This window comes from Cornus florida, unplaced genomic scaffold (assembly GCF_030987335.1).
Source record: "Cornus florida cultivar Cherokee Brave unplaced genomic scaffold, ASM3098733v1 CherokeeBrave_3.0.0_Hap2_Chr04, whole genome shotgun sequence".
NCBI lineage: Eukaryota > Viridiplantae > Streptophyta > Magnoliopsida > Cornales > Cornaceae > Cornus > Cornus florida.
Genome location: NW_026775574.1, coordinates 4,910,072 through 4,933,017, shown reverse-complemented (window position 1 = coordinate 4,933,017; position 22,946 = coordinate 4,910,072). Strand labels below are relative to the sequence as shown.

The 22,946-nt window shown below is 36.9% G+C and overlaps 1 pseudogene; it reads right to left on the bottom strand.

Moving 5' to 3' along the window:
* Positions 1-6,517: 6,517 nt before the first annotated feature.
* LOC132304649 (rust resistance kinase Lr10-like) lies at positions 6,518-8,505 on the bottom strand (annotated as a pseudogene).
* Positions 8,506-22,946: the final 14,441 nt, after the last annotated feature.

The window sequence follows — 22,946 nt, the reverse complement described above, 5'->3', positions numbered from 1 at the left end:
TTAATAAATTGGTCAAAAGAGATAGGGTACCGAGTGGTGAATTGGTCAGAATTAAATTGGTAATTTTTTTTAATTAATTATCCAAATAGGATTTTTTATGCCTTAATCAGTCAATTGTCTAAAGAAACATTGTTAATTAACTAAAATTGAAATAAACAATAGTTGGTTTAGGTAGATATATTTTGATTTAGGTATTTTTAATCTAACTCATTCTTTAATTTTATTAGGTTAAAAATAATAATGGCTCAACATCAACCTCCAAACAAGAAAATGAAAAGTATGTCTATTCTCTCATTCTATCAAAAGAGAGGCCAAATGAGTGATGATGGTCAATCGAAAAAGGATATACCTAATGGTAGTGCATCTAACATTGATGATGATTAATCGAAAAAGGATATACCTAGTGATCTTGATTTGCAACCTCCTATCGTACCTCAAGTTGTTGAACCCAATCAACTTCACTACACTTCTATTAAAAGAGATCCCGGGTTCCGTATTCAAATACATGAATACCCGATAAATCAAATGGATGAGATTGGATGAACTTATATCAATTTGGGGCCTTATCAACCTAAACTTTCCAATTATCCTAACTCTTTTGATGGAAAGCAGAATCAGCGATTTAAGTATGAATGGTTCAAACAATTTCCTTGGCTAGAGTATTCTCTTTCAAAAGATAAAGCATATTATTTTCCATGCTTTCTCTTTGAAAAGAGAAATAATACAGCGGCGAGTCATTCATCACTTATTGATAGTGGTTTTAGAGGTTGGAAGAGAGTTAATGATGGAGATAATTGTGTATTCTTGAAACACATGGGACTTCAATCCTCACCACATACAAAATGTGCCATGCTTTATGGGAATTTAAAGAAATCAGCACAACATATTGATAAAGTGTTGAATGCCCAATCAAGAGAAGAGGTTTTGAAGAATCGAATGCGGCTTAAGGGAAGTATTGAAATCGTTCGCTTGCTAGCATTGCAAGGAATTGCTTTTAGAGGCCATGATGAAAGTTCAAGTTCATTAAATCGAGGGAATTTTATAGAATTGTTAAAGTGCAAAGAAGAATGAAATGATGAACTCTCAAGTGTTATTTTAAACAATGCTCCACAAAATACCCAATACATTGCTCCATCAATTCAAAAAGAGATTCTTCATATTCTTGCAAACAAAGTGAGAAAAATGATTTGTGATGAAATTGCGGGAGGCAAATATTGTATTCTTGTTGATAAAGCACAAGATGAGTCTAAAACAGAGCAAATGGCTCTTGTTTTAAGATATGTCAAGCATGATGGTTTGCTAATGGAACGTTTTTTTAGCATTGTGGGAGTTGAAAACACATCAGCAGTTACGCTTAAGGATGCAATATCTGATATTCTTGTTCAGTTTGATCTTTCAATTCAAAATTTGAGAGGTCAAGAGTATGATGGTGCTAGTAATATGCGTGGTGAATGGAATGGACTACAAGCATTATTTCTTAAAGATTGCCCATTTGCTTGTTATGTCCATTGTTTTGCTCATCGATTACAACTAGCATTAGTTGCAGCAGCAAAAGATGAGCCAAATATTTGGCAATTATTCTCTCACCTGACTTGTATTGTCAATCTTGTTGCTTCCTCTCCCAAGCGTCTTGCTGAATTACAATCTTTTCAGAGGGATGAGATTGCACGTATGTTGAACACAAGTGAATGTGAATCTGGTAAAGGGGTTAATCAGATTGGCACATTGCATCGAGCTGGAGCAACTCGTTGAAGCTCACATGATGATTCTGTGAAGGATTTGATTGATATGTATACTGCATCCTGCACAGTTGTTGAAAGTCTTAGAAAGGGTGGACAACGTCAACATATACGTGGGCAAGCTTTAGGTGTGTACAAGGTATGAAAAGCTTTGAATTCATATTTATCTTACACCTAATGTATAAGATTATGGGATTCACCGACACACTTTGCCAGGCCTTGCAACACAAATCTCAAGACATTCTAAATGCTTTGAAATTAGTCTCAACAACTAAAACTCTCCTTCAAAAATTCAGACAAGATGATTGGGATATTTTCCTTGCCAATGTGGTGTCATTTTGCAATCGAAATAACATTGATATACTTGATTTGAGTTCTCGTTATGTAGAGGGCACGGGTTGTCATTGTCAGCAACAAGATCATATTACAGTTGAGCACCATTATCACTTTGACATTTTCAACTCTGCAATAGATTTACAGTTAATAGAATTAGAATATAGATTCAACAATGAAGTAGTAGAACTTCTTACTCTTAGCTCGGTTTTGGATTCTAGTGATTCTTTTAAATCTTTTATTATGGAAAAAATATGCACTCTTGCTGAGAAATTCTATCCTTGGGATTTCACTGGTCAAGATGTTAAAATATTGAAGCATCAGTTGATGCATTATCAACTTGTGATCCCGAGTTTTAGAATATTTCTTCTCTTACTGATTTAAGTCGGGAACTAGTTGTAAGCAGGAAGATTGAGTACTATCCTTTGGTTGACAGATTGATCCATCTTGTGTTGACTCTTCCTGTTTCTACAGCAACTACAGAGAGAGCATTTTCAGGCATGAGATGTGTTAAAACAGTGATACGTAGCAAGATTGGAGATAAATTTCTTACTGACTACATGACCATCAACCTTGAACGGGAACTTGTTTGGAAAATTGAGTTGGAATTTATTATTGCGAATTCGAGTCTTTAAAGACTCGTCAAGCACAACTTAAATAGATATTTTGTAATCTTTGAATTCAAATATTTATCTATGTTATGTTATAAAACCTTTTTTTTTTTTTTTTGCTTAAGATATTTTGTAATTAAATTTATATTTAATATTAGCCCACCCCATTCAGAAATCCTGGATCCGCCTTTGTCAAAAACACCGTAGCAACAGCTCCAACGGCCCAGGTTTTAGACATTTTGGGCCTTTTTTAGCTATTGGATCAGTCCAATAAAGTCTCCAAAAAATGGGCCCCATGTTTTGTGCGGGCACACCTATTTTTTTGTTTTTAAACTTTTGTGGCCCAGCAATACTGTAGCTCAGAATACATTTAAGGGCGTGTTTGGCTGTGAAAAAAATTCCAAAAATTAGTTTTTTTTTTTTTTCGTCAACATAATTGAACTAAAGAGCCGTTAAGGCACTGTTTGGCTGACACAAAAAGTGCCTTAAAAACTTTTTTGTGCCCAAAAAAGTTTTAAAAAATTGGAAAAAAAAGTTTTTTTTTTTTTTTTTCCTTTTCAAAAATTTCAACGTTCCTATTGACATTATAGCCGTTTTAGGTATTATTTGACTAACCCAAACAGTGCCTTAACGGTTATATTGGTTAACCAAATAATTTTTTTTTCCCTAACAAATTGAAATTTATTTTAAAATATGATTTTTTTTTTATTAAAAAAATGTGTCTTTGTTTTCACCTCTATAAATTAATAAATCAAATAATATTAGATATTGTATTGTTTATAATATTTCATACAGATTGAAGGAGATGTGAATTGATATTTTGCTATAATAATAAAGATGAATGTAATGATGATGAGTTGAATAAATGATTGTTTATATGAGATAAAAAAATATAGCTGTTATAGAAAAAAAAAATAATTTAGTAAAAATATTAAATTCACTATTGGAGTACATGTGATAGCTAAAATTTGGAAACTCTAAAACGTTGACGTGGCTATGGAAAATGCTGACGTGGTTGTTGAAAAATGCTGATGTGGCAAATTTAGAAAGCCTAATTTTAGAGACTCCATTGGAGATGTTCTAAGGAACTTGAATTTTGGCAATCGGGAGATTGAATTCCCTTAGGCCACCACCATAGCTTGTCTTAGTATGTCCGGTGCATGTGAGACAGGAAGACTGTAGTGTCCGGTAGTGGATTATGCTCTACGAGACTCAACACCAACATTGTCAAGAATAAAAAAAACACTAGGAGATTAAATGCAAAAAAAAAAAAAGAAGAAAAAGAATCAAGAATCAATGTTTTAAGAAATGTGATCCACTATCAAACATGAATATCGCTTAAATATGTTAAAAAATTCTATTATGCGAGTCTTATCGAGGCTTAGAGGTGTGTAATTGCTTCTTAAAAATAGTTGACGCTTATATCCTGGATTCAATCCGCGTGTTGCCATCTGGCGTAAAAGGTTTCTTCCTTCTATTTTTTTCCCCTTATTCTTGAAGTACTAATGATGTATTTGTTTCTTGAAGACTGTCAAGAGCCCTTTTTTTCTCCCAGAATATAGAATCATAGGATGAACATTATCATTATCTCTACTATTTTTCTTTTCAAGAACGGGCTTATTTGATTTGGAGACGTGTGATGTTCCCATTTTTTTGCCATTTTTCATTTTTCCGGAATTTTTGTCGTTGCAAGGGCATTTTCGCTTTTTTTTTTTTTGTTTTGCGTAGTGGATACTGCGAAATGTGCCGGTTGTGTCCAAGAGTTGTATGGAGCATCTCATTGAGTCCAGGACTCTTTGAAATGTAAGGGTAACCATTTTCGCATTTTTTCGTTTTCAAGCCGGACGGTCCCGTGTGGGACCCACTACCGAAATTGTTGCATACGAAGATTTTAGTTGAGTGTATTTGCATCATATTTATTTTTATTTATTGTGTTTTAAGTGATTGTGAAATTAAATGTGTATATGTATATATGTGGTGTAAAATGAAAACAAAAAGAAAAAGGAAAAAATAAAATAAAATTGGTTGGGCCCACAACCACTGTAACTGGTCATGAGATCACATTTTGGTCTCCATTTCTCTGTCCCTCTCCCGTTGCTCTCTCTCTCTCTTCCTCTCAAACTTTCTTTTTCTTTTTCTTTTTTCTTCAAGGCTTTAAACCTTGATTTCTCCCTCAATATTTGGAATTTTTGGAAGCCGTTTGCAGCAATTTGAAGAGCACGGCGAGATTTTCATGTCCATATAAGCAATTTTAGTTTTAGTGCACTCTAGGGATTCCGGTTTTGAGACCCATTTGGGGGTTTTTGGCTTAATTTGAAGTAGGAGTCTTTAATCCACACAATTTTACATCTTTATGAGTTAATTTTACTTAATTAGTATCCTAATATGCTAATTTGTGCTGATTGCACACTAAAGTGATTTAATTGTGTATAGGAAGTATATGATTTTGTGTGTAGTTGATATTGTGCAAATTAATACGCTTAATTTGAATTGATTGCCTTGAAAATGATTTTTGTTGTTGTAGATGAAATCTATGATTATGTGTATTAATTAAATTATATGAAAAGTATGCCTAAATGTAAACTTCCATGCCATGATGTTTAAGATCTTGCTAGAAATTGCTATGTGGAAGCATGTTAAATTGTGTAGTGGAAATCCATTTATTTTCATAGTAATGTCAAAGTATGTGACATGCATTCAGAGCATTGGGTATGGAAAAAGGGCAAAATGATTTGAAGTGAATGAAAAAGGGATTTTGGGGACAAAGATTTGATTAAAGTGATTTTTATGAAAACCCGGTTGCCACGAAGTCACCAAAGGGCTATGGTGTTAATATAACCTAGAGGGAACTAGGGAAATACCCTAGCGTGGTTGAGCTATCTGGGCTCCAAATGACGCTGCGGAGGTACCAAGGGTCAAGGACAGTAGCCAATCATTCTCTTGTGTCGCTGCAGAGTCACCAATGGACGGGTTATATTAACAGTTTAAAAAGCGATGGATTTGGATTTTGGAAATCGGGAGTGGCATACATGGCATTGCATTCATGGCAAGACATTTGCTTGTTTTGAACTTGGAATTGATAGTGTATTTTCCCCGGTTTAGCATGACCCCGCTCCCTATTGTTCTATTCCTTGTTTGGATTCACGGGGTCACAAGAGGTGTGTCTTAGGCACCACCTACTGAGCAATTTGCTCACCTCTTATATTTAATATTTTTCAGGACACGGAAGGCAAGTAGCAAACGACGTTCCTCCACAGGGTTCAATGGGTTAGTAGACCGTTTTGACATCTTTTGTAACTATAATCTCATTTTATTATTATTTATTTATTTATTATTACTTTTTTTTTTTTATAAACCCGGAATAACACATATAATATGTATTGACATAGGAAAGGACGAAAGTATCCTTAGTTGACCACGAGTTCGAGTAAGGACTCGGTTAGCGATTCGGATCCTTGTGTTCGGGTCGTTACAACATGGTAGAATCATCATCTTCAACCCATAAATCCTTGCGTCTTTACCACATCTAGTATGGTGGCATTCTCTTAACTCTGCTTATCCAACCTTATTCTGCCTGCACTAAGACTAGAATTTTTTTATCTCAATTCTTTATTTACTAAGAGTTTGGTACAAAACATCAATGTAGTTTGATGAACATAATTTAGGGAGAAGGCTCCTTTAATGTACGAGTTGGATTTTAAGCTACTTTACTCTTTTGATTAACAGAAATAACAACTAATTGCTTATTTTTTTTACTTCTCTTCCCTTCTTTTCTACCTAAATTAAAATTCCCAAATAAGTAGTTAAAACTTTAATACAGCAGTGATGCCAATGACACTTTCTTCTCTATATTTCCAACACTTTCAAATAGAACAAAATAGACTAATATATTATTCCGTGTGGTTTTAAATTCAAGCTTTTGTAACAAAAACATACTTCCAATATTACATTGAGATAAAGTTGATCCCGTCTGATCAATATCTCAAGAAACAAAAGGTTTTGCAGGTATATCTAAACTTTCCAGGTCACCTTCTAGCATTTGAACCACCACTGCCATGGAAGGTCTGTCCACCGGACTCCACTGAATTCACCAAAGTGTGACAATAGTTAGCTTCTTTGCAATCTCTTTGTCTTCTTCTATCTCAACTTGTAATCCAAGTTCTTTACCTTGGCTTATTCTGTCGTAAATCCATTCTGGAAAATATTTTTCACTCTCATTTTCAGTGGTAACATCAGTGTTATTCCTGCACCAAACCATATCTATCAATAACATTACGTAGCTATAAACATCGGCCTTATAAGAAACATATCCAAAGTTCCTTGAGAAGACCTCAGGTGCTATGTAGCCTGCATTTCCTCTAGTAGCTGTCATGGATACAACACTTTGGTCCTTTGAACAAAGCTTGGCCAGTCCAAAATCGAAAATCTTGGGCTGGAAATTGTGGTCTAGCAAAATTTTGTGAGGTTTAATATCAAAATGAAGGATCCTTTGGCTGCATCCTTGGTGCAAATACTCGATTCCACGAGCAATGCCAATTGCAATTTCTTGCAACTTTTCCCAATTCAAGGGACGATGAGAAGATTGATCTTTGTTTGAAAAGATGAACTTTTCAAGAGATCCATTGGGCATGAACTCATAAACAAAAGCGCGTCGTGTCCCTTCATAGCAAAATCCTAAAAGGTGAACCACGTTGAAATGGTGTATCCTACTTATCGTGGCAACTCCATTCATGAAGTCTTCTCCATTTCCTTTAGGGTTCTCAAGCATTTTGACTGCAACTGGTACTCCATTATCAAGCTTGTCTCGGTAGACACTTCCATAACCTCCTTGGCCTAGTTTATGCTTGAAGCGGACAGTTATTTTCTTGATATTATTATATGCATATCTGGTTAGATTGAGGGTCTTGTAGTTTGCTAGGAATTTCTCTATCTTGAGTTGAGTCTCTTTATCACTATCAGATTTCATATATCTGTATCACGACAACAAGCAAAATGGTGCCTCCCACACTTGTGCCTGAAAATACCAAAACCATTAAAAACATTGTCTTAAGAATTAGTGTTAAATTAAGAAAATTTCTTGGAAAAAATCACTCACCTATAGCTATTGGAATATGGTGACTTGCAAAATGTAAGCAAATTGGAATTAGTAACTGATACACATATATATTAGAATGATCCAACTTATGTTGTCAGAAAATGATAGGAAAGCATTTCTAAATATTTAGAAGCATAAAGTCTCCTTAAAAGTAAAGAATTTTATTGAATTAACATGCAAAAGAATCAGTCAGAAAGACGTTGCATGAAACTAAATTAGATATTGGAGCAAAAAGAAACCAATAAAACATATCCCAGTAATGGTTCTACTCTATCTACTCTGTTACCCATATTTGAGGTTTTAAAGTCATCTGAACAATATTTTTACATGCCCTCGACTTTAGAGTTCAATTCAAGTGATGGAGGAAACGAAAATGGGTGAAAATCCCAACTAATTCTGCAAATTGTAGTACTCTGAAAAACCAAATTAAGATCCTACTTGGAAGACAGCAGAAAAAATAGTTTCCAATTAGAGAGAAAGAGTAATATTGGAAAATAGTAGCATTCACTTTCAACAAAAATGACAATAAGAAACATATGTTGTGGTAACTATGCTTAACAAGTGCTTGCATTTAGATATATGTCAAGTAATATGTTAAGATGGAAAATGTATATGCTATATAATGGCTACTTATTTTGGGACCTGGGACTAGAACAGATTGTCTCATTGCTTGTCCTGTTAAAGCCACAATAAGTCCCTGCGTTTTCACAGACAGAGCATCCAACATCATTCAACCACCACCCATCGAAGACCTCTCATGTCCTCAAGAGCAGCTCAATGGCTGCAATAGTTGCTGGCACACTTTTCACACCATCTCCAATTTTAGTAGTTTTAAAAGTTTTGCAATTTTGAGGCAGCTTGTGCATGGGTGTAAAAGCATCCATTACATAGACTGAACCATTATCAACATCGCGTAAACAATCAATAGTCCTATTATTTCATCTCTTGGAGGAATTGTTTGGTTGCAATTCACAAGAGAAAATTCAGGAAAGTTGGGGCATTTCATTGAGTTCAGGACTCTTTGAAATGCAAGGTTGTCATTTTTGCATTTTTTTTTACTTTTCAAGCCGGACACACGGGACCCATTACCGGAATTGTTGCACATGGAGATTTTAGTTGGATCCATTTGTATCATATTTATTTTATTTATTGTGTTTAAAGTGATTGTGAATTAAATGTGTATATATGCATGTGTGTGATGTGAAAAGAAAATAAAATTAAAGGAAAAGGAAATTATTTTGGAGGTGGAACCCACCACCACTTTAAGTGGTCATGAGACCACATTCTTGGTCTCAATTCTCTCTTCCTCTCCTGTTGGTTCCTCTCTCTTACTCTCTCACTTTCCTTTTCCTTTTTCTTTTTACTTCAAACTTTAAACATTGATTCCTCTTTCATTACTTGAAAATTTTGGAAGTCGTTTGCGGCAATTCGAAAAGCATGGCGAAATCTTCACATCTATATAAGCAATTTCAGTTTTAGTGCACTCTATGGATTCCGGTTTTAAGACCCATTTTGGGAGTTTTTCATCCTCCTTGAGGTAGGGGTCTCTAATTCATGTTTTCTTGTACCTATGTAAGTTAATCTCTTGATAATTGTTGTTAGCATGTTTAATTGGTGTTAATTATCCCTAAATGATTTAATTGTGGTGTACAAGTTCTTGATTTTATGTGTTAGTTGATTTGTATGAAAAGCATGCCTAAGTGCTGATTTTCTATGTTTATTGTGTTGATAAATTGCTATAAATGATATATGGAAGCATGTGTAATTTTCTTAGAATTGTTGTAAAACATGCTTAATTGTGTTGTATGAAAATCCCTTATTATCATAACATTAAAAGTATGAGATATGTATGCATTTCATTAGATATGAATGAAGGGAAATTATTTGAAAAAAAAAAAAAAAAAAAGGATTTTTGGGAAGAAATATTGATTAAATGGTTTTGAGAAAACGCGGTCGCCGCGGAGTCACCAAAGGGCCAGTGTATTAATGTAACTTAAAGTGAACTAGGGAAAACACCCTAGCATGGTTGAACTATCTGAGCCCCAAATGACGCCGTGGGGGTAACAAGGGTCAGGGACAGTAGCCAATCCTTCTCTCGTGTCGCTGCGGAGTCACCAACGGACGGGTTATATTAACAGTTTGTAAAGTGATGGATTTGGATTTTGAAAGTGGAGAGCGACATACATGGCATCGCATATCATGGCACGACATTGTTTATTTGAAAATTGGAATTAATGTTGTATTCTTTCCCGGCATAGCATGACCACCATCCTTTATTTCTATTCATTGTTTGAATTCACAGGGTCACAAGAGGTGTGTCTTAGGCACCACCTACTGAGCAATTTTGCTTACCCCTTATTATTAATATTTTTCAGAACATGGAAAGAAGGTGGCAAACGACCATCCACCACAAGTTTAGATGGGATTGGAAATTTATATTTTGCTATTTTCGTTTTACAACTTTAATATTTTGTAAATGTAAATTTTGACTATTATGTAAAACTTTAGTATAATTTGTATAATGTTGTAAATTATGGACTTTTGATTTCAGCTGTATTTCATAGACTGTAAATTGATGTAATTAGATTATGTTCCTTGTAAAGGAGCATGGGACTAAGTAGTGGATTGGTACTTTCATTTTTTTTTATTGAAGGAATTGGAGGGAAGGGACTCTGATTATATGTATATAGTTATTTTGGGAATTGGTATATTGTTTGCATTGTGTATTGGGACAGAATAGATTAGTTTATGACCAAGTGAGGCTATCATAATTTTTTTTTATGCATTTCAACAGGTTGTGGTAGGACCCTTTTTAGTAGAGGTCATGCCGAATTTTTTTTATAGAATTGGTATCATTTTAGGGTCGTGACACGTTCTATCTCTCTCTTTCTCTCTCCCAATCTTTCTCTCTATATTTCTTTCTATATATATTTCTCCCCCTTTCTATTCTCTCAATTGTTACTATAAATTATTCACTGTAAAGTCCTTTTTAATTAAGGCAATACTGAACTCAAAAGAGGAGTTTCACTATTCTCTTCATCCTCGCATCGTCTAAAAGTCAACCCCCCCAAAGAGACTATAGTTGACCATTTAACTTCGAACCATATAGTTGGTTCTGGCACGCCCGCATTACATCAATTCCAAATAGAATCTTAAGAGCCGATTTTAGCATTAACATTTTTGGCACGCCCGGTAGGACCCCACTAGGTGAATAATTTATTTACAACAAAGATATTTCCCAAGAGGAACACAAAGAATACGAATTCAAACGAGGAAGTCCAGCCAACGGGCCAAGCCGGATCCCATACAGCAGGAGCTTTCTTCCCATTGGATGTTCCTTTCATACAAATGCTTGAATCCATTCGGCAGGGAATAGAAAACCAGGAGGCTCGTTTGGGAGCTCGCATAGATGGGATGGGTCAAAACGTTAATGCTCGCATAGATGGGATAGATCAAAAAATGGATGCAGTATCAAATTAGCTATCGATTGTTCAAAGCCGATCTGATCAGGCCAAAGCTTCAAATGTACATGAGTCATTAGTTCGACATATTTCTTCATCAAAAGTGATTGTTCCTGAAGAACCAAGGACAACAATGACGGGAGTTATGTTGCCAAATCTAACTTTAGGCATGCCAATCAACATGATGCCAACTCGAACACTCGGTATCACAATCGGCAATGTGCCGAAAGAAAATCTTGGCATGCCGATTGGTAATCCACCGATATTAACAAATCCGCCAGCAATAACTACTGTGCTAGTGTGATATTAACAGATCCGCCAGCAATAACTACTGTGCTAGTGTATCAACCGTCAGCAAATCATTAACAGAATCAAACAGTGCAACGTCCACTAATACAACCGATTCCTTCTGGAAGAGATCAGCAAAAGGTAGGTAATCAAAACCAAGGTAGGTTTAATCTAATAATACCACCGGCAGCTGCCGAGGGGCATGTAAATGCAGATCCACAACGAGAATGGGTTAATTTATTTGTTCCACTACACCGAAATGAACCTCCAGGTCGAAATGCAGGGATCGATAGGGCTCAGATTTTGGCTTTAATACAGGCCGAAGTAGCACAGGGTCGCAGACGTGCTCGACCAGTATATAGAAAGCCTTATCCTAATCATGTCGATGCTCATGAGTTGCCTAGAAATTATCGGTATCCCGATTTTTCTATGTACAATGGTGAAGATAATTTTTCTACAGTGCAACACATTGCAAGGTTCACAGCACAATGTGGTGAAACAGGTCCAGTCCTTGGTTAAGGATGAGGTTATTCTCTAGCTCTCTTGCTGGGTCAGCATTTGAATGGTATAGTAATTTACCATCTAATTCTATTCAAACATGGAATGAGATGGAAGAAGCTTTCCATACTCAATTCTACTGAACAGAGACAGAAGCTACGCTGACAAATATATCTCGATTATCTCAGTTGCCGAGCGAATCGGTTGAAACTTTTGTTGCCAGGTTCAGAAAAGCTAAGCTCAAATGCCGAGTAAGTTTGCCAGAACCAGAATATATCAAATTGACATTAAATGGTTTAGACATTGAACATCGCAAGAGGTTTAATGAGGTTGAGTTTCAAGATCTCTTCGATTTAGCAGATAGGGCCACTAGGTATAAGGAGATACTTAAAGAAGAAAAAGAAATGAAAAATTCCTCAAAGGGTACTTATTACAAAGACCTTAATTATGAGGTATTCTCGGCAGAAGTTGAAGATGAATTAGAAGTTAATGTTGCTGAGGTCAATATCAAGAAGCCATATATTTGTGAGGCATTGGTCAAACCTAAGCCAACCACGGGGGGCAATGCAGCATCAACATCGGCAGCAAGGAAAGGAACTGCTAATACTGGAAAAGTTACTCTTTTGATTTATCAAAAACAGATCAAATTTTTGACCACTTGATTGTACTGTTCTACGAGGTGTATTGCAGAAAGCGATTGATGAAGGTACTTTGAAGTTCCCAAAGAAAACTTCAGAAACCATGAAGGTGGATGCCAATCTATTCCCTACAATCGCATTTACTAATAAGATAAGCTTAGCCAAGCGAGAAAATCGGGAGGAGGCTGAGAAGGTGTCAGGTGAGTTCATTTCATCAAATGTCACACCTGAAAAGATGGCAGAACTGCATAAACAATTAAGGGAGGCTCAATTGGCCTTGATCAACCATGGTTGTTGCCTAAATTATAAGAGGAAGCAAAAGTCAAAAGAAGGAGAGCCAGTTGGGGTTCAACCAAAAAAAAAAAAGGAATTCTTAAGAGGTTTACTTTCCCAATTACGCCATGGTGCCAGCAGCAGTCATTTGAAGGCAGGAAAGCAGAATCAAGAAGTATATATATCTAGCCGATTCCATCCCCAAAATCGGCATCCTAGTTCTAAAAGGCGATCGCCAGTTCAATCAGAAATTTGGGTACAAAAGGGAGCCGATTCATATAAAGTACGAACTGTGAAACCAAGGACAAACTTAGCGGAAGACAGATGGACTCAAGTCAAACACCCAAAATTCCCTAAAGTTCAACAATATCAGAATGGAGGCCTTACTCGATCTCATAAACGCAAGGAACAGGGGAGAAGGGCTGAGGAAAAAAGGAAAGCTGAAGAGGTAAGCAAAGAAGAGTCAGCTGAGGAAGTCAGTATTCCAGACAAAGATCAACCAGATGAGGTAGAGGAGCATCAGCCGACATGGCCCAGATGCAAAAATGAGTTCAGAATTCAATTTGGCAGTTTCCCAGACAAAATGTTATGTAATATGGCGTTCGTATTACCAGCAATGTTCCAGGCCCCATCGGCATCAAATGTAAGTACTGAAAGTAAGGAGAAGGAAACTCAGCCGATTCAGAATTTATCAATTCTTTCTTCAAAATCGGCAGAAAAGGTAGTCTTTAAGAAACATTTGTTAGCAATAACTCAACAACTAAAGCCTTTGTATGTCAAGGTATGGGTAAAAGGCCAACCAATTAACCGAGTCTTGGTAGACAATGGCTCGATACTGAATGTTATTCTAGCTAAGACACTAAAGAAACTCGGCAAGAGTATGGAAGATGTTATTCCCACTGATATAGCAATTTGTGGTTTTAACGGAGGTTCTACTTGCAATAAAGGAATTCTTCCCTTAGAAGTCGAAGTAAGGGGAAGAACATCATTCACAACATTTTTTATTATTGAATCCACGGCTTCATATAATTTGTTATTAGACCGTGACTGGATTCATCCAAATATGTGCATCCCATCATCATTGCACCAGATGCTGATCTTTTGGGATGGAGATAAGGTGAAAATAGTAAATGCTGATGATAAGCCATTTGTGGCAAAAGTGTACTCGGCTGATGCTGTTTTGTATGATGAAGAGTGTGTTCCTATTCGATTTGTGGGGACAGGAGCCGATGGAAGACCTAAATCGGCAATCATGAGAAGAAGTTTTGTTGATCGTGAAATTGGCGAGTTGCAGCAGGAAAATTCCAGGCCGAAGGTAGAATTCCCCTGGCTGATTATAATTGAAGAAGAAGTTGTTAATGGAGGCAAAACTTGAAAGAGAAGCATCTCGGCAGCAGGCTTACAGAGCCGTTTGCATTAGGTTACAAGCATACATAACCAAAATCGGCTAGAAAAGGAAGCAAAAATAGATTCACATCGACTAATGTGGCCGAAGTTGGTCAAATCAATAATAAAAAGTTAGATTATATTCAGCTAGAAGATTTGGAATTGGCACCAGCTAAGCTTGATGATCTTAAAGCGGAAACTCAAGATCCATTGAAGGAGGTAAACTTAGGTATTGATGCAGAGCCTAGACCGACTTACATCAATGCAATGTTAGAACCAGAATTACAAGTCGAGGTGATCGGCCTGTTAAAGGAATACAGTGACTGTTTTGCTTGGAATTATGAGGAAATGCCGAGTTTATCTAGAGATCTGGTGGAACTTCGATTGCCCATTAAAGATGGTTATAAGCCATATAAATAGCTGCCTCGCCGAATGTCTCAAGAGGTGGTAGACAAAGTCAAAGTGGAAATCGAACGATTGTTGGATGCTGGCTTCATTCGAACTACAATGTATGTTGAATGGTTATCAAATATAGTTCCTATTATCAAGAAGAATGAAAAGTTATGTATATGTGTTGATTTCCGAAATATAAACTTGGCAACCCCAAAAGATGAGTATCCTATGCCGATAATTGATCAATTGATTGATGCAGCTGCCAAGCATGAAATTATGTCTTTTATGGATGGTCACTCAGGCTATAATCAGATTTATATAGCCATGGAGGATATCCCAAAGACGGCTTTCAGATGTCCAGGATTGATTGGAACTTTTGAGTGGGTAGTAATGCCTTTCGGATTAAAGAATGCTAGTGTTACATATCAGCGAGTTATGAATTCTATTTTTCATGATATGCTCGGCAAGTTTATGGAGATGTATATTGAAGATGTGGTAGTGAAATCAGCAATGAAAAATGAGCACTTAGTTAATCTCAAAGCATCTTTTGAGAGAATGAGGGCTCATAAGTTAAAAATGAATCCAATAAAGTGCGCTTTTAGAGTATCCACAGGAAACTTTTTGAGTTTTTTGGTTCATCAAAGGGGCATAGAGATCGATAGGAATAAAGCTAAGGCAATTATTGATGCTAGTGCACCGAGAAGCAATTACAGAGGCTAAGTGGTCACGTAAACTATCTCAGAAGATTTATTGCCAATACAGCTGGCAAGATACATGTATTTTTCCCTTTACTCAAGTTAAAGCTGATGGAAGAAATCAAATGGGATGACATACATCAGAGGGCATTCGAACAGATTAAGAAATACTTATTGTGTCCTCCTGTGATGATGCCGCCGAGAAAGAAGTGGCCAATGAAGTTATATTTATCGGCTGCTGAAGAATCAATCGGTGTTATGCTGGCACAAGAGAATGAAGCAGGAAGTGAACAAGCAATATACTATCTCAGCCGAGTTTTAACTTCAGTCGAGTGTAGATATACGCCGATTAAGAAATTATGTTTGGCTTTGCATTTTGCAGCAATAAAATTAAGAATATATATGTTACCTGTGTTGGTTTATATTGTTTGTCAAACAGATCTTATAAAGTATATACTATCAAGGCCATTAATTACAGGCCGAATTGGCAAGTGGGCTCTGGCACTAATAGAGTTCATCTTTCTATATGTTCCATAAAAGGCAATTAAGGGAAGAGCATTAGCAGATTTTTTTACCGATCATCCCTCACCTGAAATCGAGTCATAAGTGTTTGATGAGCTAGACTCAGCAACCATATTCATGACCCCTTGGATTTTAATGTTCGATGGGTCAAGTACCAGCGAAGGCTCAAGAGCTGGTATAGCAATAATATCCCCATCAGGGAACCAAATTTCGTTTTCCTTCTTTTTGGATTTAAGGTGCTTAAATAATCAAGCCGAGTACGAAGCATTGATAATCGGCTTGAAAATTCTAGTGGAAATGGCTGTCAAAGATGTCCACATTGTGGAGGATTCAAGTTTGGTGATAAATCAAATTTCAGAAGACTTTAGATGTTTGAATTGAAAATTGAGGCCATTTCACTCATTGACAACCCAATTGGTCAACCTATTTCACATGGTAACTTTAGAGTACTGACCAAGGGCCATGAATAAAATAGCTAATGATTTAGCACAGACTGCTTCAAGAATTAAGGTGCTGAGTGGTATGAAGGAAAGGATAATGAAAATCACATGCCGATCTCTTCCATCAGCTGAAACAAGAATCAAGTTATGGAAAAAGTCTTTGTCACTGATGTTGTCGAGTTAGATGATGATGATTGGCGGATTCCTTACATCTTGTTCTTACAACATCCAACTCCATAAACCGATCGAAAAATAAAAAAGAAGTGCAGTCGATTACGTACTAATGGATGGAGATCTTTATAGGAGATCGGCTGATGATGGTTTGCTATTCCAATGCATTCACAAGTTTGAAGGTTTAAAGATTATGGCAGAGGTACACGAAGGAATATGTGGAGCTCACCAAGCTGGTATAAAAATGAGATGGTTGATACGCCGATATGGATATTATTGGCCTGGAATGCGAAAAGATTGTATGACCTATGCCAAGGGTTGTACGGATTGTCAGAAGCATGACCCAATGCAATGGGTTCCAGATATAGAGATGCAGTTATTAGTTAAACCATGGCCTTTCAGAGGTTGGGCCATAGACTTAATCGGCAAAATTAATCCTCCTTCATCAAAAGTTCATCATTGGATTATTTTAGTTACCGATTACTTTACCAAATGGGTAGAAGCCGAGGATTAGGTATCGGTAACTCATAATACTGTTATACAGTTTATGGAGCGACACATCTTTCAACGATTTGGTTTACCAGAAACAATTGTTGCCGATAATGGATCTGTGTTTCGAGCAAGTAAAGTATTACACTCAGCCGCAACATGCAGGTAAAAATGGTAACTTCGACACCATATTATGCACAAGGGAATGGCCAAGTAGAAGCTTCAAATAAAGTCGTAATTGAAATTATTGAGAAAATGATAAAAGACAAGCCGAGACGTTGGCATGAAACCCTTTCAGAAGCCTTGTAGGCTTATAGAAACTCAAAAAGGACAAGTACAGGAACAACTCCTTATCGGCTAACATTTGGCCATGATGCTGTATTGCCGATGGAGTTAAATATAAAATCAGCAAGGGTAGCTTTACAACACAATCTTATACCTGCCGATTACAATGAAGTTATGCTTGCCGAGTTGGAAGATTTAGATGATGTTCAAAAAGTGGATTTAGACTACCTTATGGTCCATAAAGCAAAGGTAATGAAGGCTTACAACAAAAGGGTGCAGTTCAAGTCATTTGCAGAGCGTGATATGGTTTGGTAAACAATTCTTCCACCTGGAAAGGTGGATAGAACTTATGGAAAATGGTCACCTACATGGAAGGGACCATTTATGGTTCGCCAAGTATTGCATAGAGGAGCTTACAAGCTGAAGGATGTAGACGGTGAAATTCATGAGAGGCCAATAAATGGAAGGTACCTGAAAAAATATAAACCAACTATTTTTGAACTTATGGAGGAGAAGAAAATCTCCATTAAGTCAAGTTAGTTTCGGTTATATTTACTCTCAGTTGTTGCATTTTTTTGTTTCATGTGAATTTTGAGAAGATATGGTAGTTTTAAGCGATAACAGTAATAAAGATATTAAGCATATTCAAGTCATCATTGTCGCAAACAGTTTAAATATCATATTACAGACCCATAAATCAATAATTGTTCAAGATTGGCTAAAATTCTTGTGAAAATCTTCAAACTTGGCCTTGAAATTGGCCCAAGAGGTTGTGGTTTGCTGGGGGCCTGCAGTGTTTTGAATTTTGGAGCAGCAATTTCGGCTTGAACTTTTAGTTCCATCACTTTGCCATTGAGTTGGACTTTGTTTAGCTGCAACTGAGCAAGCTCGGCTTGAAGTTTCTTCTCTCGGGTATCTAGCTCGGCAACTTCTTTATTCAAAGCTGAATGAAGCTCTTTTCCCATTTTCAATGCCTTAGCAAGCTTTTCTTTCTCTTGGTACTGGATGGAGCAGTGTTAGAGAACCTGGTTTGATTCACTGGATGCAGTGATCATGGTGGGAATTTGAAGTTGAAAGTTCTTGAAAAAGGCCAAATCATTTAAGGAGAATCCTGGATAGCTACTTAGGAAAGAGAGTGTCTCGGTCAATTCATTTTTGAAGGAAGGGGTAAAGGATAGGTCTTGTTATACCATGTTGGATAAAATCTGAACAGCCTGTGTTACCTCTAAAGAAGTTTCAGGAGCTTGTTCAGTTGGGATTACAGGAGGTTCAGGACTTAGCGAGTCAAACACAGAATCGAATAATGAGTCCAGGGTCACAAAAAGAGAACTTGGGTTGGTGCTGGCAGGAATGGTAGGAGTAGCTAAGTCTTTCTGCACCTGAAAGATTTTGGGGTAATCACAGACATTATAAGTCTACAAGAACAATTTATGAAAAAATCACAACTTACTTCCTCAGAATCTCCAATTTGCTCATTTATTGAAGTTGCAACCAGGTGTGGAGAAGACACTGGGGACCTTTGTTTTTGCTCCAATGACATTTCAATCTTTTCTTCTTCTTCAACATTGTCTGTAGCAATTTCTTGACTTGATTTTTGTTCTGAATTAAGTGGAGTTTTCTAAAAATAATGTCGATTTAGTTATATTATGTGAACAAAGATGTAATATATAAGATCAGGCAACAAGAAATTTTACATTGGGAGATTCAGTGGCAGATTTCCTTTTCTTGGATATAACTTTATGCTCATCCACTTCATCATCATCAATCAATACAATGTGCCTCTTAGCTCTTAACTTTTTAATAGGTTTCTTTCTTACAGTTTTTTTCCTTGTTTTTCTCTGGAAAAAAAGTGTTAGTAAGTAAAGCGGCATACGTAAAAAGAGTGAGTATGGTTCGATTATGAGTGCTACTTGAGTAGTAGCCGATAATGGGGGTATATTTTGAAGAGGGACATAAAAATCAATTTGGCTTTCTTCAGACTTGGTGGGTATTGATTTCTCTGGTATATTGGAATATGTGCCTGAAGTTATGTTAGCAAGCATATAAACAAAATACAAGTTTATATGAAAGAAACAAAGCTGTAAAACTTAATCTGCCGAGAGCAAGATATGGTCCTACCTGCATGAGCTGTTGGAGGAAGATGAATCGGTGTTTTATCTGTGACATTATCTGGTTCAGGAGCGACAGTAAGAACAATGGGTTTAATGGAATCTACACCTTGAAAATTGAGGGAAATGAATTTGTAGGACCCAAGAAGAGTGCACACAAGTTGGCTGGAATCTGCAGTCCTTGTAAAATTTTGCAGTCCTTGTAAAATTAATGCATGATGCCTATCGATCCTCGAAACTTGGATCAGTATGCGGTTCTTCAAGAAAGGGTTTGTACTGAAATTCTTGAAGGCGCTAAGCAAATCGATTGGTGACATCCTGAATTTGGTCACTGTTTGAAAGCTTGACCCGCCGATGATAATTTTTGTTATAGGAAAAGTGGGGTAGCACTGGGATCATTTGGGTCAATCCAGATTGCCGGGCTAATTGAGCTGGGTTGTAGAATTCTACCCCAGTTCGGCTCTTGCCAAGGTGAGGAGCGACGGTGTTACATGGAATATCTTTAGCAATTAAGAAGCCCCAAGAAGTGTTGTGAAGTTCAATCTGTTCTGCGGAAGATTCAGTAGTGGGAGGAAATAACCAGGAGGGAGCTAGCCGCATTTTGAAAATGGAAGAAATTGGGATTAAGTCCTGATCTTACACTGATGGTAGAAAAACTGGAAACAGTTATTGAAGGAGTGATATTTGGGTTTTACTTTGGCATACCCAAATGACAGTAAAGGGTCATTAGTAACAAGCCGAATGGGGGGAGCTAATTCAGGGAAATACGCATGTAACCAGAATTGATACAGCCAAAGTGGGCCTCCAGATCTTGAAAAATTGGAAGTAATGAGATCGCATAAACCTCTATACAAGGAAGCTAAAAAGAATGGAGCTATGGCCATGGATTTTCATTTGGATAACACGATGGCCAATTGGGTAAGGTCTTTGGTGATTTGGATAGCAGGAGCACACAACAAGTACCTACACAATCACAATAGTAAAAAACCTATATGTTCATGTTCGTCTACTTTGGTCCCATCCTCCCGTAAGATTTCTTTTAAAAATGGGCCATGTGACTGTACGTAGGGTTTAGACCATTTTTGCTCTGGAAAATAAAAGGAGGTTTCTTCATCTTGAAGAAGATAATTAATTTCATCTCCTCCACGTTTCAAACCAGTTAAAAAACAGACATCCCTTAATGAAGGGGCCATCATGCCACAGTGCAAGTGTAGTGAGTTGGTGGTGGGGGACCAAAAGTGCAAAGAAGTGAAAAACAACACTCAGTCAAAGGTGAAAGGAATCTTACTGAGTTGGATGAGGTCAAAAATACCCATCTTTTTCCACTGCTCTCCTTTCGCTGCTGATACATGATACACCCAATCGTTTCATTGAAGCATTGGTGGATGCCAATTTCTGACGGAGAGGGCCCCCTTCTGCTGTAAGATAAAAAGTCTTTGAAAAGGGAAGATGCTTTTCGGCTAAAGGGTAAATCGAGGATAAAGAAAGAGGGAATCGATTGAGAAACGCTGGGCCAAGACCCTTAGCGTTTTCTGTGATATCGATTAATGTCGTAGTATCTAGTTCGGTTTGGGCTAGGGTTTTGATCGCTAATTTTGTCATTTGTGTATATGATGTTGCTTCTGGAAAAGGGGTTTCTAAAGTCAAATTACTTTGTTTCTGTTGTTTGGAAGTCATGGTTGGAGAAAAGAAAGAGTAAGTTGCAGAGAGATTTTGGAAGAGGAGAACTTTAGAGAGAATAAAGAGTTTGAGCAAAGGCAAGGTTTTGTTTGAGAAAGGAGACGTATTCAAATGAAAGACAAAACACCTGCGGTTGGTTTATGACTGATTAGATGGCGTTTCATTTATCGATGTTCTTTGGAAACCAAAACATTGATGGTAATGATGGCGCTAGGGTTTATGGATATACTGACTCAATTCAATGGTTGCAATTTAAATTTTGGAAGCCAAACCAAAACGGCTACCAAAATTGGGGGGCATTATTAACACCCATTTTGGTAATTGGGTTTGGGCTATTATTAGACTTGGTGAACAGTGACATGGCAGAAGTTTGGGTCGTAAGGACATTGGGCTGAGGATATGCAGTAATGAATTTGGGCTAAAAGACATGGATTAAGTAATGGACTTGGGTTGCAATTGGGGTAGCATTGATGCAGTGATATGGAAGTGGACTACAGGGGAGGAAACGATGACGTGGCAGATTTTACACGAGACAAAGCTACGCACAAGGGCGTTACTGATCAGATTGAATATTTTTGAACTTTATGAGGGATAAGATTTATGTGTTTGCTTGATTTTTGAATTAGTGTTTATCTAGGATTAGTTTTATTTGAATAACTATTCAGTTGTATTGTAGAGTTGTAAAACAATTAGAATGCTTGTATTTAGGAAGTTGGTTTACGTGTTTTCTATAAATAAACAAAGAGCCATGCTGTACTTGAGGTCCAACACCCTCAGAATCCTTTAATTTATTTGTTTGCTTTCTCAAGTCTTTCCTAGAATAGTATCCTTGCTATTTTTTCTTTCTCTATCTATCTCTCTCCCAATCTTTCTCTCTATATTTTTTTCTATATCTATTTTTTCCCCTTTCTATTTTCTCAATTGTTACTATAAATTATTCGCTGTAAAGTCCTTTTAATTAAGGCAATACTGAACTCAAAAGAGGAGTTTCACTGTTCTCTTCATCCTCGCATCGTCTGAAAGTCAACCCTCCCAAAGAGACTATAGTTGACCATTTAACTTCGAACCATATAGTCGGTTCTGGCACGCCCGCACTACATCAATTCCGAATCGGATCTTAGGAGCCGATTTTAGCGTCAACACAAATTGAGGTTTCAGTGAGAAAAATGTACCAATCAAAAAGATCTAAAGTAGAGAAAAGATGATCTTAACTATGTCGGAAATGAAACCATCTGCATCCATACATAAGCAGAGCAAAATTAAGCTCAACTTAATACAAGAACATCAGAATTATAAAGAGTCAAGATAAGTTAAGACTACTAACCTGAACATACACTATAATCAAGGTATGAACTGTCTAATGAACTTGCACTGAATGCGCAACTGGTATTGGATAGCAGACAATCTCGGCACACAACTGACCATTGCAGATCGAACCCTGATTCCAGTACATTCAGGATCGAATCACTATTCCACCAATTACTATCACGAACAGGAAGCATTGAAATAAATGAGCACCCCTCTGGAAAACTGTGGCGGCTGTTACCATCAACCATATAAACATGGGATGTGTTTCCACCCAAACAAGTTCGTTCTGTGTAAAATGGAGAACTGATGATTCCGGAGCTGTTAATGAAATTGGCAAACGCGTCAGGGTGAAATGGTCCTTGGTAACTAATATCACCACGAACTTCATCCGAGGACAGGGAATGGTATGGAAGATTGCATGTTCCATTCACAAAGTTGACATCAACTACACTGATAATATGGTTTATGTATGAAATTCTCTTCACATAGTACCTTCCCGAATGAAATTCCAATATAGTTTTGCTGCCCTCGCA